The sequence below is a fragment of the Triticum aestivum genome, chromosome 4A (genome assembly GCF_018294505.1).
Source record: "Triticum aestivum cultivar Chinese Spring chromosome 4A, IWGSC CS RefSeq v2.1, whole genome shotgun sequence".
Classification (NCBI taxonomy): Eukaryota; Viridiplantae; Streptophyta; class Magnoliopsida; order Poales; family Poaceae; genus Triticum; species Triticum aestivum.
In genome coordinates this window covers 211062423-211082218 of record NC_057803.1, presented here as the reverse complement: position 1 = coordinate 211082218, position 19796 = coordinate 211062423, and positions in this window count along the sequence as shown.

Sequence of the window (19796 nt, the reverse complement as noted above, 5' to 3'; positions counted from 1 at the left end):
CTACTAGCTTCTTCTTCCTCGCTTCGTTGCTCGTTGTGCCACCAATGGCGCCACGAAGGAAGTTCTCCGCCGCCGAGAAGGGAAAGGCCCCTCGTGAGGGACCCGGCTCGCCGGCGCCCAAGCGCGGACATGGCCGTCCGCGCAAGCACACCATGTCCCCTATCGTGGCCCACTGTCGGAGTGGCTCCACGGCATGCGGAGTGGGTCGTCCCAGCCACGGCGATCCAACTAACAAGGGGAGGCGTGCTTTGGTGCCCAACCCCCGTCCGCGCTTCCACATGGTGGAAGTGTCGCCGGAGTTTGTCGTCTGGTCGGAGAACCCGGCCGGCAACTGGCTCCAACTTCCGCGCTTCTTCGCCAAAGGGCTGCCGGCCTCCGGTCCAGGCGGACTCTAGCTGCAGGCAGATGGTTGCTGCAGCAAGGCCTCTTGGGTTGCAGTCGCGACTTCCGCCGCGGGCAACATAGCCCTGGCCCGCGGTTGGCAGACGTCCGCCCACGCACGCGGCTTGGGTCGGCGGTGCACCCTCCACTTCAAGTACGATGGAGAATCAACCCTCTACGGGAGGGTGTTTGGGGAAGATGGTCGCCGTGCCGGGTGCTGCCCCGAGGTGAACGATGGTGAGTAGGTGCTCGGTCTCGGGGACGGTCGCGACGAGGATGGGGGCGAGCCTGCCCTCGAGGGCGGCTGCGTCTTGTCCCACTACGACGGCTCTTCCTCCAGTGACAGCTCCAGCAGCAGTGGCCACGACCAGCTGCCACGCCCGCTTCGGAGGCGGCATTGGGTCATCCCGTCACCGCGCCTCCATGAAGCGCGAAGAAGGATCCGACTAGGTTTGGGGTGTCGCTAGGGGCCTGCCTCCGTAGATTGCTGTGAAGCTGCTTTTGTTTTACTCTTTTTCCTGCATCAAGAATGTAACCAGTTTGGGCCCAGGGGGCGTGTATCGAACTATGGTTCCTTGATTGTGGCACCGTGCGTGTTGTGTCGTTATTTCATGCAAAGATGACTTAACCTGGTATATCCGGGACGCCCTCTTCCTCACGAGGTGCTCATTTCCTCGTGCCCATCTTGCCTTGGTGGCCTGCATCTGCTGGGGAACTGCGAAAGCTCGTTAGGAAGTACATTAAAAGATTTGACGTTCGCCCTGGTCCTGTCCTGGCGCCTTGTATCGCGGTACCCAAGGGGCACGGACTAGGAGAGGCACGCCAGCTTTTGGGCTCGAACGAGGGTGGCTCGTGAGAAGGCAGAGAAGGGAGAAAATGCTCGCCAGGGCACCTGCCCAGCCCCCTTGTGAGGCATGCGAGAGAGAAAACACGAGCTAACCCGAGCCGGAAAAACGCAGCGAGAAGCGAGAGGGTCAACTCAGCAAGGAATGCCAAAAGCAAATTTTGATTAAGGAAAAGGGAGACAAATACGGAAAGCAAATGAAAAGCCACGTCCGGCACCTAATCTAGTCTTCAAGTCTTCTCACCAGCGCGGAGCTAAGTGTTGTCCACTAGGCATGGGCGGGAGCCCAGGGCCTGAGGCCGGCACCCCTGAGACTCCGGGGCGTGTACAACCCCAACTCATTATTACATGAGAGTGTCAAGGGCGGCGGTTCTTCACAGGCACCGGGCCTTCTTCACAGGCTCTAGGCCTTTCTTCTCAGGCTCTGGGCCTTTCTTCTCAGGCTCTAGGCCTTGCTTCACAGGCTCTGGGCCTTGCTTTATGGGTAAACCTCCAGAGGTGCTGGATGTTCCAGGCGTTTTGGACTGGTACTCCGTCTTGTGTCTCCAGGTGCACGGCGCCAGGCCTGGAGATGTGGACGACCTTGAACGGGCCCTCCCACATTGGTGAAAGCTTATGCAGCCCTTCCCTGGAGAGGACCCGCCTCAGGACTAGGTCTCCCGTCTCGAGTGTCCTGGAGCGGATGTTGCGGCAGTGGTATCGCCGAGTGCTTGCTGGTACCTCGCCGCCTGCAGCGCAGCTCCGCGGCGATGTTCCTCCACTAACACGAGGTCCATCCCCCGCGTGGTGTCCTGCTGCGTTTCATCAACGCAGGACCCATGCGGAGCGATGTTTGACCTCGTGAGGGAGGACCGCTTCGGCTCCGTAGACGAGGAAGAATGGAGTCTCTCCCGTTGGCTTGGTGGCGGTGGTCTAGATGGACCATAGTACGGACTGGAGCTCATCGTGCCAGCCCCTGCCGCAGGCCTCCAGCTTCTTCTTGAAGGTCCTGGTCTTGAGGCCCCTCAGGACCTCCGCGTTAGCATGTTCGGCCTGGCCATTGCTCCTGGGGTGGGCCACGGAAGTGTAGCAGATCTGCATTCCAAGGTTAGCATAGTAGGTTTTGAAGAGGTTGCTAGTAAACTGCGAACCATTATCTGTGATGATGCGGTTGGGGACCCCGAAGCGGCTCACGAGGCCCTTGATGAACTTGACAGGAGAGCCGGCTGGGATGGTACGGACGGCTTCCATTTCTGCCCACTTGGTGAACTTGTCGATGGCGACGTAGAGGTAACGGTATCCCCCTGGCACCCGAGGGAACAGGCCTAGGATATCCAGCCCCCAGACCGTGAACAGCCATGTGAGCGAGATAGTTTGAAGGCCCTAAGTTGGTTGATGGATTTGCTTGGAGTGGAGTTCACAGGCTTCGCAAGACTTCACAAGCTCGGCTGCGTCGTTGAGTGCTGTAGGCCAGTAGAATCCACTGCGGAACACCTTGCCAATGAGGGTCCATGATGACGAGTGGTGTCCGCAGTCCCCACCGTATATGTCAATCAGCAACTCCCTTCCTTGGTCGCTGGATATAACTCGTTCGGTGGTTTCCTATATAACTCGTTGTCTTGGATGCAGTATGCCATGACTTGTCGGGCCACGTGCTCCGCCTCCTCTTCCTTTTCCGGCAACGTCCCATGCATTAAGTACTCCTTGAATTCCTTGGTCCAGCATTCCTCCTGAGGTTCGAGCGCCAAGAGCAGCCGAGCTCCGGAGGTCGGTCCACAGGTCGGGGCTCCTATGGCCGGAGGGTGGGGGAGCTGCTCCCGAGGCTGGGTCGTGCTTGAAAGAGGTGGCGCAGCTGATGGCTTGAAGAGCCGCTCCTCAAATTCGCCCGGCTCCTATGGTTTCCGCTTGGATGCTCTCTGGGCGATGTCATTGGCTTCCCTGTTGGTCCCCCGGGGTACGTGTTGCAGCTCCAGGCCCGAGAACTGTTTCTCCATCTTGCGCACCTCCGCGAGGTAGGCCTCTGTATGCTCGTCCTTCGGCTCATACACCTTGTTGGAGAACTTGAGATGAGTTGTGAGTCGCCTCTGACAGTGAGGTGCTTCACCCCTAGGGCCGCTGCAGCCTTCAGGCTAGCTATGAGGCCTTCGTACTTCGTGATGTTGTTGGAGACCTTCTCACCATGCTGAAAGCAGAGTTGCACGGCGTAGTAGAGCTTGTCCTGGGTGGGCGAGATTAGCACTCCTCCAGCCCCCGCGCCCTGGTGTGCAAAGGCGCCATCGAAATGCATGACCCAACCGTCCGGAGCCTCACTTCTTGGGGACGTGGGCCGGTCTTCTCCTTCCTCAAGTGTCGGGGCATCCGTCCATTCTGCCACAAAGTCAGCGAGTGCGACCCCCTTGATGACCCTGGTAGTGCTGAACTCCAACTGGAATGCTTGCAACTCGATCTTCCACTCTGCGACCCTTCCGGCTGAGTTAGGGCTCCTAAGTATCCTTTCTAGTGGGTAGGCTAAGACGACCATGATGGGGTGGCCCTGGAAGTAGTGTCGCAGCTTGCGTGAGGCCACCAGGAGTGAGAGCAGGAGCTTCTGGGGCATGGGGTAGCATGCTCTCGCGTCTCGCAGTACGGTGCCTACAAAGTACACCGGGTGTTTGACAAGGGCTGGCATGTTGTCGAGGCTCGGGTCCTGCGGAGATCGGGACATATCCTGAGGTGGAAGGGTCCCTAAGACCCTGGTGTCCTCAGGAGCTTCTGCGACGCTGCCCTTCTGAGCTTGGCCTTCCACCCCTGATGCCTTTGTTGCGCCTTCCTGACCCCACGCTACTTCAGCCTTGGCCTAGCGGGGGGCGCCCTTGACTTGGTGCTCCTCCCGAACTGCCACCAACGCCGCGCTGGCGGAGTACGGGGTGGCAGCAAGGTAGAGTACCAGAGGCTCGAGGGGTCGCGGTGCCACCATCACTGGGGGTCTAGTGAGGTATTTCTTGAGGTCTTGGAAGGCCTGGTCGGCCTCCGGGTTCCACTCGAACGGGCCCTTCCTCTTCATGAGCTTGAAGAATGGTAAGGCGCAATCTCCCAGTTTGGAGATCAAATGCCCTAACGCGGTCACCCGCCCTGCTAGCTTCGGCATCTCTTTGAGGATCCGCGGCGGGCTCATGTCCTCGATAGCCTTGACCTTCTCCGGGTTTGCCTCGATCCCCCTGTGGGATACAAGGAATCCCAGCAGCTTGCCAAAGGGGACACCGAACACGTACTTCTCCGGGTTGAGCCTTAATTTCACTTGGCGCAGGCTCTGGAAGGTCTCCTCCAAGTCTTGAATCAATGTCCTTGCCTCGCGAGACTTGACCACTATGTCATCAACGTAAGCCTCGGCGTTCCTCCCTAGCTGCCGCCCCAGAGCGATGTGCATCAACCGCTGAAAGGTCGCGCCCGCGTTGTGCAGCCCGAAGGGCATGTAGGTGTAGCAGTACACCCCACATGGTGTCAGGAAGGCCATCTTCTCCACATCTTCCACCGCCATCTTGATTTGATGATACCCCGAGAACGCGTCCAGGAAGCATAGCAGGTCACACTCGGCGGTGGAGTCAACAATCTGGTCGATGCGCGGGAGTGGGAACGGGTCTTGAGGGCAGGCTTTGTTAAGATTGGTGAAGTCGACGCACATACGTTCCTTCCCGCCTTTTTCGGCACCACGACAGGGTTCGCCAGCCATTCGGGGTACCGGGCCTCTCGGATGGCACCTACCGCTTCGAGCTTGCGTGTCTCTTGGGCGATGAAGGCCTGCTTCTCAGTGAGCTGCGGTCTCGCTCGCTGCTTCACGGGGCGGACGTTGGGGCATACCCTTAGATGATGCTGGATCACCTCCCTCGGGACCCCTACCAGCTGATCTGGCTCCCACGCGAATATCTCCTTGTTTGTGCGCAAGAACCTCACCAGAGCTTCTTCTTGTTCCCGGTCGAGACCGGCTCCTATGGTAAAGGTGGCTCCTGAAGGCCCGTCCTCGCTGACCGGTACCTGCTTGGTTTTCGCCTTGTCTTGGGTGAACAACTGCTTCTTCTTGGTGGGCGCGGCCTCCCTGGCCGTGGGGCACCTGCGTCAGCGGGTTGTGCTGCTGCCGCAGTCTTGAAGGCGAGCCTGAGCGCTGTCAGGGCCTCCTTAGTGTCCCCCTTGATGGTGAGGACACCCTTGCTCCCTGGCATCTTCATGAGGTTGTAAACCGGGTGAGTCGCTGCCATGAACTGAGCGAGAGACGGGTACCCGAGGATGGTGTTGTACGGGAGGCCGATGCGAGCAACGTCGAAGTCCACCAGCTCGGTGCGATAGTTGTCGCGTGTGCCGAAGGTGACAGGGAGGCGGATCTGTCCCAGGGAGTGGGCAGCTCCACCACCCACTCCTGAGAAGGGCTTACTGAGGTCGAGCCACTCAAGTGGCACGTGGAGAAGGCTGAAGGCTTCCACGGAGGGCAAGTTGAGGCCGGCACCACCATCGATGAGGGTCTTGGTGACGGCCATGTTGCAGATGGTGGGCATGCAGAGCATCGGAAGCACTCCGGAGCCGGCGGTGGAGTCGGGGTGTTCTTCTGAGCCGAAGGTAAGGTCGGCCTCTGGCGCAGCCCAACCCGGGGGAGCCCCCGGGCGCCTGGAGGTGGCCCCGATCTAACGGAGGAACGGCTTGGTGTGGCGGTCTGACGGCGGTGCTTGAGAGCCGCCCAGCAGGGCCGCAACTGCGTGGTGCACCGGCACCACGTAGCGAGCAGTGAAGAGGTCGCGGACCTCCTCCCAAGATGCCACCGTGGATCTAGGAAGGTTGAGCAGCCAGGTGCATGGCTCGCCGGTGAGGGCCATGGGAAGCCAGTTGGCCATGACCTTGTCATCGCCCCTGGCTTCGAGGATGGCCTCCTCACACGCCAGCAGGAAATATGACGGGTCCGCCGCGCCGTCGTAGCGCGGCGGCATCTCTGGCCTGAACTTGGGCGGCCACTGCACCCGCCGCAGGGTGGGGGCCAGAGCTCGGAGCCCCCTGGCCCCGTCGTTGACGTTGACCGTCAGAGTCGGCGGTAGGGCGCCTGCCATGTGGGCGAAGCGCGGTGGCGACGGAGCACCAAATAGGAAACAAGGACGTTGCGCGTGCTGGTGCCCGCCTGGTGTCGATCGTCATGGCTCACGTCACGAGAGCCTCGGGAGGTTCGCCTCGCCTTCATATCTTCGCTCCTCATGAGCCTGCTGACTAGGCCGCTCTAGAGGAGGTCTCGTGTCGTCCTCCTCGCGAGGGTCTTGGATGCCTTGTTGATGAAGATGGGTCGTACAGCCTGCTGGCTTAGCCACGCAGCGGGCCGCAAGCAGGCAAGTCTGGGGACCCCCGTTCCCAGGACGCCGACAGTTGTGTAGTGAGAATATGTAGAGTTTTAATTGTTATATCTGGTTGTTTGCAGTATGCCTTGTTTATTTCAGTTGTTCACAATGTGATGCTCTATATGTGCAATTATTTACTGTGTAGTACATTTCATCAATCCAGTTTTAAACATACCGATAGGAATGCATATATTTGCTTGCTGTTAAGCCTGTTATAGCTAGCATATGCCTATTTTAAAGTTTTTTGATTGTTTGGTTGTTTGCAAATGCTATCTTTGGTTGTTCGTAGTATGCCTTGTTTATTCCAGTTATTCAGAACGTGATGTTCTATATATGCAAGTATGAACTGTCCAGTTCAATTTCATCAGTACCAGTTTCAACAATACCACTATGAATTACTACATTTGGTTGCTGCATCTTGTAGTTAACACGCCTTTCCATTTTTATTTAACAATAACCGGTGTACTTAGACCAGCACAATACCAGTTTGAATGACTATGTTTGCTTGTTGTTAAATGTTAGGCCTGTTGCAGTTAACACACCTTTCCACTTGTTTTGCTTTACTAGCGTGCTTAAACCTACACACTGAAGCTATCTTTTGGAGATTATTTTGTCTGCCATGGATAATTTTGGTTGATGTTTAGCCTGTTGTGCTTAAGATGCTTCTCGACGTACCTACACAGGACAATTTTGGGAACGAATGTTGTTTTCCATCGAGGTTAGTTTCATCCCATGGCTTATATATGCTCACTGTTCAGGATATCGGTAGCTAGTACCATATAGGCTGAGGGCTAATAAGGGACTAATTGGTGAATCAGACTTTTAACTAAATATATCTACAACCCATTAATCTTTAGGTTAACTATGGCCATATGTAATATATCTGAGGCTACATAGCAACATGCACTGTACTTAATGTATGAATATGCAATCATAGGCTACATAGCAACAAGGAACAGTGTTACATTAATGTTCTGATGATGTCGAGATATACGTAGAAGAGCAGCAGCAACAACAACAACAACAACAACAACAACAACAACAACAACAACAACAACAACAACAACAACAACAACAACAACAACAACAACAACACCAACAACAACAACAACAACAACAACAACAACAACAACAACAACAACAACAACAACAACAACAACACAACTCTGTTTGGATACTCAACTTAGCTAGAGGTTAGAGTTAGTTTCTATCTCATGACTAACCCTGAACTAACTCCATCCAAAGGGTTGTTTGGATGGCAGGGTTAGATTGACAATAAATGCACTAGGATAACTAACTCCAATTAGCACCTCTTGGGTTGGATAGTTTTTTGGGTGGGTTATAGATGCAACTAGCTCAAACTAGCCCTCGTTTTTAGATGTACTTTAGGGATATTTTAGCCCAAACTAGCTCAAACTAACTGTAACCCATGGATACAACAGCAGCTTATCAGCCGATAATTTGTAAGAATGCAATAAACTCCTTGCAGCCCATAATATAAGATGTTAATTCATCTAATATGTGAGTATATTGGATGTTATAAGATATTATAAAAGAGTGAGGTACTACATCATTGTGCAATTGTTGTTTAGCTTCTAATATTAACTTGGTGCTTTTAGGTACATATGTCATTGGTAAAGATCCGCGCTTCGACCATTTCTGCGTATGGGGCAATGAGATATCGATGAACCAGCATCAAGTGAGGAAGCTGGTAAAGACTATTAGTAAAATGGGTCCAAAGATGGCAACTAAACTATTTGTTTACACTTTATCCAAGACAACTGCGAACTGCAGGATGGTAAGTAAGAACTCTGCAGCCTTCTTTTTACTGCCCATAATGAGTTGTGTTAGACGACAATGTCTCAATCTTTTTCCTTTGCAGTGGTTGCCAAAGCAGTTTACTCAAGATTACCTCTCAAACTACATGATTGGTGGGCATGCAAAGGTTAAAGTATTTCTACCAGAACATGATGATTATCTAGATGTTTTCATGAAGACCGTGAAGGATGGGTGGTCGGCCATCACAAGGGGTTGGACTAGAGTCATGTGTGCCTTCTGCATGGAGGAGGGCACAATATGGGCATTCCGCTTCACCTTGTTCAGCAACCAGAATTTATTTCACCTCTTTCTTTACCGTCTTTAATAGTACAAGTATTCAACTGTGGTTCATCATTCTTTATTTGGTTCTTATGTAATTCTTGAACATATGTACCTATGAATCGAATAATGCATTGGTTGTTTGAACCTGATGGATATGAATAAAGCTATAGCATACATTCAAATTCAAATTCAAATCTGGTACAATTCGAAATAGCAGTAATTAAATTACGGTGAAATTACGCTCTCCAGTAATTACGGCACACACGGTTGGTAAAGCACAAATGTTTGCGATATACACCATAATCCGAGATGGTTCACAGAGAGGAAACATGTGCAAGCATGCACACAATTAACATTTGCAAAGCGTGTGTGATGTCAAACAATATCACAAACGGTGCGGGCAAACTAAACGCTTGTGATAGTTGCCTTATCATACACAATTCGCAACCATGAACTGTTTCTGATGAAGTATGCATCATAAACGTTGCACCACAGAATAGCGTGTGCGATAGTTGTCGTGTACGATTACGATGGTCCGTCGTTTCGTAATCCTATCTGACACTCATACAACAATTATCTAATCTTCTTAATTAGTTATCACATACGGTTTGGGACAAGCGAATGTGTGTGATTGTATGCTTATCATACACGTTCTATAAAGTGAACCATTTGTGATGGGTCGTGCATCATAAATGTAGCACCACAGAATACCAACTGCGATGGCAATGCGAGCACAAATAGGTAGGAGTATTGTATATGCATCTTGGATCCCTATCCCGACGGTTTTTGGGTCATGTGGGAAGGACCCCCCCCCCCCTATTGCCCACACTCACTTGGCGACGGTTCCAAATGTCGTCGCGGAAAGGGGTTAAAAATTGTCTGTATAGCACCGACACGTACCAGTGTTTGTTGATGTTATAATAATTTACATGATGCTTCTATGTTCGTATTTTGTTTTTATCGACACCTCTCTCTCTCTCTCTCTCTCTCTCTCTAAGCATGTGGACATGTTTTTCGATTTCGGTTTTCGCTTGAGGACAAGCGAGGTCTAAGCTTGGGGAGTTGATACGTCCATTTTGCATCATGTTTACCTACTGTTATTTATAATATTTTTATGCATAATAATGTTTTTTGGAGTAATTCTAATGCATTTTCTCTCATAATATGCAAGGTTCACACAAAGAGGGAGAATTCCGGCAGCTGGAAATCTGACCTGAAAAAGCTACGTGAGGCTACCTATTCTGCACAACTCCAAATGAGTTGACACTTCACGAGGAATTTTTATGAAATAAATAATAAATACTGGAGCAAATAACTATCGGAGGGGGCACTTGGTGAGCACAAGACACCAGGGCGCGCCTGGCCCCCGAAGCGCACCCTGGTGGGTTGTGCTCAGCTCATCCCACCTCCGGTGCCCATCTTCTGGCATATAAGTCATTTTGACCTAGAACAAATAAGGGGAGGACTTTTGGGACGAAGCACCGCCGTCTCAAGGTGGAACTTGGGTAGGAGCACTTTTGCCCTGCGACGGAGCGATTCCGCCGAGGGAACTTCCCTCCCGGAGGGGGAAATCATCGTCATCATCATCACCAAAAACTCTCCCATCTTGGGGAGGGCAATCTCCATCAACATCTTCAATAGCACCATCTCCTCTCAAACCCTAGTTCATCTCTTGTGGTCAATCTTTGTACCAGAACTATAGATTGGTACTTGTGGGTGACTAGTAGTGTTGATTACATCTTGTAGTTGATTACTATATGGTTTATTTGGTGGAAGATTATATGTTCAGATCCAACATGCTATTTAATACCCCTTTGATCATGAGCATGATTATCATTTGTGAATAGTTACTTTTGTTCTTGAGGTCATGGGAGAAATCATGTTGCGAGTAATCATGTGAATTTTATATGTGTTTGATATTTTGATGGTATGTACGTTGTGATTCCCTTAGTGGTTTCATGTGAACATCGACTACATGACACTTCACCATATTTGGGCCGAAGGGAATGCATTGTGGAGTATTTATTAGATGATGGGTTGTGAGAGTGACAGAAGCTTAAACCCTAGTTTATGTGTTATTCCGTAAGGGGCCGATTGGATCCAAAAGTTTAATGCTATGGTTAGAATTTATTCTTAATGCTTTTCTCGTAGTTGCGGATGCTTGCGAGGGGGTTAATCATAAGTAGGAGGTTTTTTCATGTAAGAACAACACCTAAGCACCGATCCACCCACATATCAAATTATCAAAGTAGCAAACACAAATCAAACCAACATGATGAAAGTGACTAGATGAAATTCACATGTACCCTCAAGAACACTTTGCTTATCATAAGAGACTGTTTTGGCATGTCTTTTGTTACTATTATCGTTACTTCCTCGTTACAAATTATCTTGCTATCAAACTACTTGTTACTTATAATTTCAGTGCTTGCAGATATTACCTTGCTGAAAGCCACTTATCATTTGCTTCTGCTCCTTGTTGGGTTCGACACTCTTACTTATTGAAGGACTACGATTGATCCCCTATACTTGTGGGTCATCACATAACGGGCCGTTAATAGGCCGTATTTGATGACGCCATGATAACATCCCAACGGGTTAACGAGACAGAAGCGAGCGGATTGTAATCACAGGCTGAATTTAGCCCACAAGCGGAATAGGCCAGTAAAGGACCATAAGTAACCGAATTTTGGAAATGAGCCCTTAGAAGGCCGAAAGTTAACACGGGCTGGAAACGGCCGACAGAATAATGGGTCGTTAATGGGTACAAAGCGATACACTGTTCATTATGGGCCAGTTTCACCTTGGGCATTTAATGGGCCCAAAGTAACAAAGGGCCTCGTATGGGTCGAAAGACGTCAAGGGCTATACATGGGCCAAAAGTTACAACGGGCTGGAATCTTATTGGACAGCCTAGATGATGCTACTTGGCCTAATTCGTATAGGCCGTAATGGGTCATGAGCTAGCGGGTTGTAAATGGGCTATATGTGAACAAGCCATTGACAGGCTTTCCGTGGGCCGGCCTGCTACCTTTTGACCAAGTCAAACAGGCCGGCCTTTTCACCGAAATGGGCCTCTGTTGGGTCGTGCCATGTGCCGACATATCATAGGCGCCTCTTGTCCAATGAGTGGATGACATCTGTCCCAACGGTGAGCCGACACATGATTCCTCCAGCCATTGAGAATTTTACATGTGGAAAATCCCCATTGGTCTGGGCTGTTAACGGGTTATCGGATCCAAACCGGAACCCGATAGCTTAGCGGGGACTCGTTACGGTGGATGCCATGTGTTGGTTACTCTTGACGAAAGCACCTCCATGACGCGCCATTTATCGTCATGGAAGTGAACACTTCCGTGATGATAATTTTGGTATTATCATGGAACACTTCTACGACAGCACAGGTATGACTATCTTGATTCTGTCATAAAATCGTCATGGATGTACATGCATGACAGAAAACATGACCTACTATGACAAACACGTATCATCAGGGAAGTGTTTTTTTGTAGATCCACACCCGACCCCCATCCTCCTCCTCCTCCTCCTTCCACATCCCACATGCCCCGACCGCCGGCGCGACACCTTCCACCCAAATCACCGACCCCTCCCTGATATGTCTCCAACGTATCTATAATTTATGAAGTATTCATGCTGTTATTTTATCATTCTTGGGTGTTTTACAATTATTTTATAGCAACTTTATATCATTTTTTGGGACTAACCTATTGACCCAGTGCCCAGTGCCAGTTGTTGTTATTTGCTTGTTTTTTATGTCGCAGGAAATCAATATCAAACGGAGTCCAAACACCGCGAAACTTTACAGAGATTTTTTTGGACCAGAAGGAACCCAATGGGCCAGAATTGTACTTGAGGGGTGCCCCGAGGGGGGCACAACCCAGCAGGGTGCGCCAGGGCCCCCTGGTGCGCCCAGGTGGGTCGTGTCCACCTCGGTGGCCCCCCGCACCCCCTCTTTGCACTATAAATTCCCAAATATTTCGAAACCCATCGGGGTTAACCTAGATCAGAAGTTCCGCCGCCGTAGGGCTTCATAGCCACCGAAAACCAATCTAGACCATTCCGGCACCCTGCCGGAGGGGGGAATCATCTCTGGTGGCCATCTTCATCATCCCGGCGGCCACCACGATGAGGAGGGAGTAGTCCACCCTCGGGGATGAGGGTTTGTAGTAGTAGCTATGTGTTTTACCTCTCTCTCTCTCTCTCGCTCTCTCTCGTGATCTATATCATGGGCTTTGTTAGCATAGATGGATCATATGATGTTTCTCCTCTCTATACTCTTGTTGTGATGAACTGAATCTTTACCCTTTGAAGTTTTGTCTTGTCGGATTGAATGTTCAGATATGAGAACACAAGATATATGTCTTGCGGTGTGAATACTTGAGGTGACAATGAGGTATCATATTGATTCACTTGATATATGTTATGGCATACAACTCGTGGATTCCTGCGGTGATATTAGGGTAATCTATGCATAAGGGTTGATGCACGTTTTTATTATCTTTTCTCCGACAGAAACTTTGGGGTGTAGCGACCCGACCTCAAACGGTCAAGTCTTTGTGCTTCAGTGTCATCCCTGGATCGGTAATGCTGACACACACAGTACTTGAAGGATTTATAACAGAGTAGCAATCACACACTTATTACATCGAATGTCTCAAAAGAGAACTTATTACAATAAATATGGCTTAAGGCCATCTAATACGATAACAGCGGAAGGCTTGGAAGATAAAGTGAGTCCATCAACTCCAACGGCATAGCTGAGCTGCATGGCAATGACCTAACGAACCTTACTCCTCGTCTGAAAAGTCTGCAACATAATACGTTGCAGCCCGAAAACGGGTCAGCACATGGAATATGATGGCAATATAACACAGTAGAGCAAGAACAGAATAATGCTATCACTACATGCATATTTGGCTGGTGGAAAGCTCTATGGTTATAGTTTTTGCGAAAAGCCAATTTTTCCCTACAACAAAGGAATAGATTTTATTTAACTATCATGGTAGTTGAAACATCATTGAGAAGGTTCCTCCAACTCAATACCAATTAAAAGTAATTATCAACCCAACAATATTAATTTAGAGTGATGAGATACATATGATAATCCAAGTACTAGATACTCAAGAATTGTCCATAACCAGGGACACGGCTAACCATGATTAGATTGTACACTCTGCAGAGGTTTGTGCACTTTTCCCCACAAGACCCGATCTCCTCCGTTGGATTTCTCGCACTACAGGGTGTTTGAGAAACGGATGACCGAGACACAGTCTTTCAGAAACATTACTCTTTACTCCGGGCAGACCATACCAACCTACATCCCTCTACCTGCTGATCCACCTCTTCAAGAGCTCATGTAACTTACTCAGCTATGCTAGAGCCCATAATAGCATGTGGCTGCACACGGAAGTTCCTAGCATGAAATATCTCAGTTCCCTTTGAGCCTGGGTGGTGGACCTTAGGATTATCACACGGGTACTCCGGGATATCCTAGGACAACACTGGATTCTCCAGGTGCCCGACAAACAATCCACCCAGATGTGTATTCAAGTTGCCACCTTAAGTTGAACCATTAATTAACAATCTCACATCTGTCATGGATTTCACTCACCCAAACCACGTCTACGAGCATAGCATAGCAATATAAGCAATACGTAGAAGTAACTCCCAAGGGTTTGATAATAACAGGGCAATAGGTTCTACCTCATTAAGTACTTCCCAACCCACATGTTAATCACATCCTAATCATGCAATGTTTGAGTATTGGATCTAATGCATAAAAACTGGGTGATAAAGGGGTATGATCAAAGTGTTACTTGCCTTGCTGATGATCCGCAAAACCTAAAGATTCGAAGTAGCATGCTTCGCACTCTGGGTGTTCTATCGCAAACAAACAATAGCATACATAAGCAATCAAGCAAAGAAGCATGGATAAAACTCAAATAAGAAGGTCTAACCAGAAAGTTCAACTTAAGAACTCCGGTTTGCAAAAAGAATCAAATCAAGCGAGGCAACGAAACTCAAACTCCGAAAGAAACAAGGTCCGTTTACTATTTTGGACTAAAGTCAAATTTTACAGTATCAAAACCTTGTTCAAGTTGATTAAACAGAAAGAGGGTTTTGAGAGAAGATGTAGGCGCTTGAATCGCATGATTCCGACAAACGAGCGAAAAGATAAACTAAAACAAAAATCGGATCAGAAATCGCAATCGAAAATAATCACGGAAAATCCAAGAAAAAGAAAAACTGACTAACAGGCTAACGAACGAACGTTCGCTGTCTGCGGCTAACGAGTGAACACTGTTTGTTAAAACGAACGTACGGACGAACGTCCGCTAAATAACTAAACCGAGAAAAATCGGCGAACCGATCTATTCAAAAAAACTTAAGGTTTCCTAAAAAACCGGATCGGTTCCTTTTAAAAAAACGAACGGCTGATTTACCTCCGGCGAGGCGGGGCGGCGACTCCGGTGAGGCGGGGCTGCGGCGGTGGGCGACGCGGGAGGCAGGGCGGCGCGGCAGCGGCGCTTGGCGCGGCGACGCGGCAACGGGCGGCGGCGGCGCGGCAACGGGCGGCGGCGGCGCGGCAAAGGCGGGGCGGCGCGGGGCGGCTCCGGTTGCGGCGGGGTGCGGCGGTGGTGGTGGAAATCGGGGGCGGGGCGAGGTACTTATAGGAGGGGGTGCTTGCTTGGGCGGGGGGGCAAGCGGCGCGGGGAAGGAGAGTATCGGCCGGACTCGGCCTCACGGGCGGCAGCGCGCTCCCGTTCTCCTGGAAGGAGACGGCGCGGGAGGTGGGCCGGCTGACTTGGGCTTCGGCCCAGTCGGCGGAGGAAACATTTTTTTTAAATAATTTCGCCGAAACTAAAAAAATCCTATAAAATAAAATAAAAACTAAAAATGCCAAAACAAATTTTCACCGTCTAAATAAAATATTTAGAACGAGATGAACATTTTCTTGGCCCTAAAATGCAACTTTGAAAAACATGCAATTTTTCTAATTCAAATAAAATAGCAATAAACTCCGAATAAAATCATATATTTGATTTTAGTATTTTTCCTCCAATATTTCATTTATTTTGGAGAAGTCGTATTATCTCCTCTCATATATTTTAATATGAAATATTTTCAGAGAGAAAAATAATTAAAACCAAACATCCTCGTTTCAATATTTGATAAAACCCAAATATGAAAACAGGGAAATCCCCAACTCTCTCCTAGGGTCCTTGAGTTGCTTAGGATTTCGAGGATCACGAAACGAAATGCAATAAAATATGATATGCATGAATGATCTATGTATAACATTCCAAATTGAAAATTTGGGATGTTACAAACCTACCCCCCTTAAGATGAATCTCGCCCTCGAGATTCGGGTTGGCTAGAAAATAGGTGTGGGTGGTCTTTGCGAAGATCATCCTCTCATTCCCAGGTGGCTTCATCCTCGGTATGGTGACTCCACTGAACTTTGCAAAACTTGATAACCTTGCTGTGGGTGACTCGGCTGGCAAATTCAAGAATCCTGACTGGCTTCTCCTCGTAGGTCATATCATTGTCCAACTGAATCGCCTCCAAGGGCGCCGTATCTCTTAGTGGTATATCAACCGTCTCAGCATGACACTTCTTCAACTGGGAAACATGAAACACATCATGAACTCCTGACAGTCCTTCAGGTAACTCCAACTTGTAGACAACTTTTCCCATACGTTCCAAAATTCGGTACGGTCCTACAAATCTCGGGGCTAATTTTCCCTTAACTCCAAAACGTTTCACTCCTCGCAGGGGTGACACTCGTAGATATGCTCTATCTCCAATTTCATAGGTTATTTCCTTGCGTTTCGAGTCTGCATAACTCTTCTGCCTGGACTGAGCTATCTTCAGTCTATCTCTAATCAACTTAACCTTTTCTTCAGACTCCTTGATCAAATCTGGTCCAAACAACGGACGGTCTCCAACTTCATCCCATAACAACGGTGTTCTGCACCTTCGTCCATACAGGGCTTCGAACGGTGCCATCTTTAAACTGGCTTGATAGCTATTGTTGTATGAGAACTCCGCGTAGGGCAAATTGTCATCCCAACTAGATCCATAATCTAGCGCACAGGCTCGCAACATATCCTCCAGAATCTGGTTGACTCTCTCGGTCTGTCCATCCATCTGCGGGTGGAATGTTGTACTGAACTCCAACCTTGTTCCTAAAGTCTGGTGTAGTTGATGCCAAAACTTTGAGGTAAACTGTGTTCCTCTATCTGATACTATGGTCCTTGGAACTCCATGCAGACATACGATCCTGGTCATGTATATCTTGGCCAACTTCGCACTTGTATAGGTGGTTTTCACTGGGATAAAGTGAGCCACTTTGGTCAAGCGATCAACTACTACCCATATAGAATCATATCCTGATTTGGTCCTGGGTAATCCGGTGATAAAATCCATGCCAAGTTTATCCCACTTCCATTCGGGTATCGGCATAGGTTGTAACAATCCTGCTGGCTTTTGATGTTCAGCCTTCACTCTCTGACATACATCACATACGGCTACATACTCGGCAATATCTTTCTTCATACCAGTCCACCAGAAACGCTCCTTCAGATCCAAATACATCTTGGTGTTTCCGGGGTGTATCGAGTATGGTGAGTCATGAGCCTCCTGAAGTATTAACTTCCTGATCTCTGTGTTATTGGGCACATAAATACGGTCCTCAAACCATAAGGTGTCGTGCTCGTCCTCACGAAAACCTTTGGCCTTTCCTTTGCCCATTCTCTCCTTTATCTCAGTAATCTCTTTGTCATCCTTCTGAGCTTCTCGAATCTTTCCTAACAATGTAGACTGAACCTCCATTGTTGCAACAAAACCTCTAGGAACAATCTCCAATCGAAGTTCCCTGAGATCCTCTGCTAACTCCTTTGGCAATCCCGTGCTTATTAGGGTATTAGCATAGCTCTTCCGGCTCAAAGCGTCGGCTATGACATTCGCCTTGCCTGGATGATAATGAAGCTTCATATCATAATCCTTTATAAGCTCCAACCATCTCCTCTGCCTAAGGTTCAACTCCTTCTGCGTGAAAATGTACTTCAAACTCTTATGATCCGTGTACACATCACAACGATTTCCAATAAGGTAACGTCTCCAAGTCTTGAGCGCATGCACTACAGCTGCTAACTCCAAATCATGCGTGGCATAATTCAATTCGTGCGGTTTTAGTTGTCATGAGGCATACGAAACAACTCTTCCGTCCTGCATAAGCACACTCCCAAGTCCTAGGCGAGAGGCATCGCAATACACTTGAAACTCTTTACGTATATCTGGCAGAATCAGTACTGGGGCTGTCGTCAAACGTTTCTTTAACTCCTGAAAACTTGCCTCACATTCTTCCGTCCATTTAAATTTGGTATCCTTCTTCAATAACTCCGTCATTGGCTTCGCAATCTTGGAAAAATTCTCAATGAATCTCCGATAGTATCCTGCGAGTCCAAGAAAACTGCGGATCTCGCTAACTGAAGTGGGTGCCAACCATTTAGTAATTGACTGAACCTTGGTAGGATCTACTATACACCTTCTCCTGATATAACATGTCCAAGGAATCCAACTTCCTTCAACCAAAACTCACATTTGCTGAACTTGGCATACAACTGGTGTTCCCTGAGTTTCTCGAGAACTAAACGCAAATGCTCCTTGTGCTCCTCCTCATTCTTCGAGTATACCATTATATCATCTATGAACACCACAAGAAACTTATCCAAATATTCCATGAACACCTTGTTCATCATGCTCATGAAATAGGCAGGGGCGTTAGTCAGTCCGAATGACATGACCGTATACTCATACAACCCGTACCGTGTGGTGAATGCTGTCTTTGGTATATCCTTCTCTCGAATCTTCAGCTGGTGATATCCTGATCGCAAATCGATCTTTGAAAACACCTTTGCTCCTTGCAGCTGGTCAAACAAATCATTGATCATCGGCAGTGGGTATTTGTTCTTGATCGTCACCTCATTCAATGCACGATAATCAACAACCATCCTTAAAGACTTATCCTTCTTCTCAACCAAAAGCACTGGGGCTCCCCATGGTGATGAACTCCGTCGAATGTAACCTTTCTCCAATAACTCCTTGATCTGCTTCTTAATCTCTTCCAAATCATTCGCGGGCATCCGATATGGTCGTTTCGATATAGGCCCGGTGCCTGGCAACAGTTCTATCAAAAACTCGATGTCTCGATCCGGTGGCATGCCTGGTAATTCCTCTGGAAAAACATCCGGGTAATCCTTCACTACAGGCACTTCCTCCTGAACAATTCCGTGAGGGTATTTACTTGGCTACTCCTAGGCGCATGCCTAGATACATACTTAATCCTTTTTCCCTCCGGGGTGGTGAGATAAATCGACTTACTAGCACAGTCAATGCTTCCTCCATACTTTGACATCCAGTCCATGCCTAATATCACATCCAATCCTTGTGACTCCAAGATTATTAGGTCAGACGGGAAAACATGGCTACCAATGGTTAAGGGTATCTGGTCGCACCATCGACTAGCCATATACTCTGCTCCAGGTGAACTTACTAACAGAGGGGTCCTAAGGGTTTGGGTTGGTAATTTAAACTTATCCACGAATCCCCTTGATATGTATGAATGCGATGCACCAGTATCAAAAAGAACAAGGGCGGTAAAAGACTTAACCAAAAACTTACCAATAACCGCGTCTGGCTGCTCTTCAACCTCCTCCCATTAACGTGGTTCACTTGTCCTTTGTTGAATGGATTGGGCTTCTTCCCAGCACTCCCATTACTGTTTCCATTCTTCTCTTCAGGGCACTCCGTGGCATAGTGTCCAGTCTTCCCGCACTTGAAACATGTAACGTGGCTTAGGTCTCTCTTGGCGGGTGTGGCTGGATTGGAACGGTTCTGATTGTTGCTTGCTCCATTCCCATTCCCATTCCTGGGGCCGGTATGATTATGGGTACTTCCTCCATTTTTGTTGTGGCCTCCATGGTGATGAACAAGTCCTCCCGAGTTCGGGGTTAGGCGAGGCTTCTGCTGAGTTCCTGAATTATATCTTCCTTGTCCATACTTCCTCTTACGGCTCTCAATCTGCTGCTGCTTCCCTTCAATCATAAGAGCCTTATCTA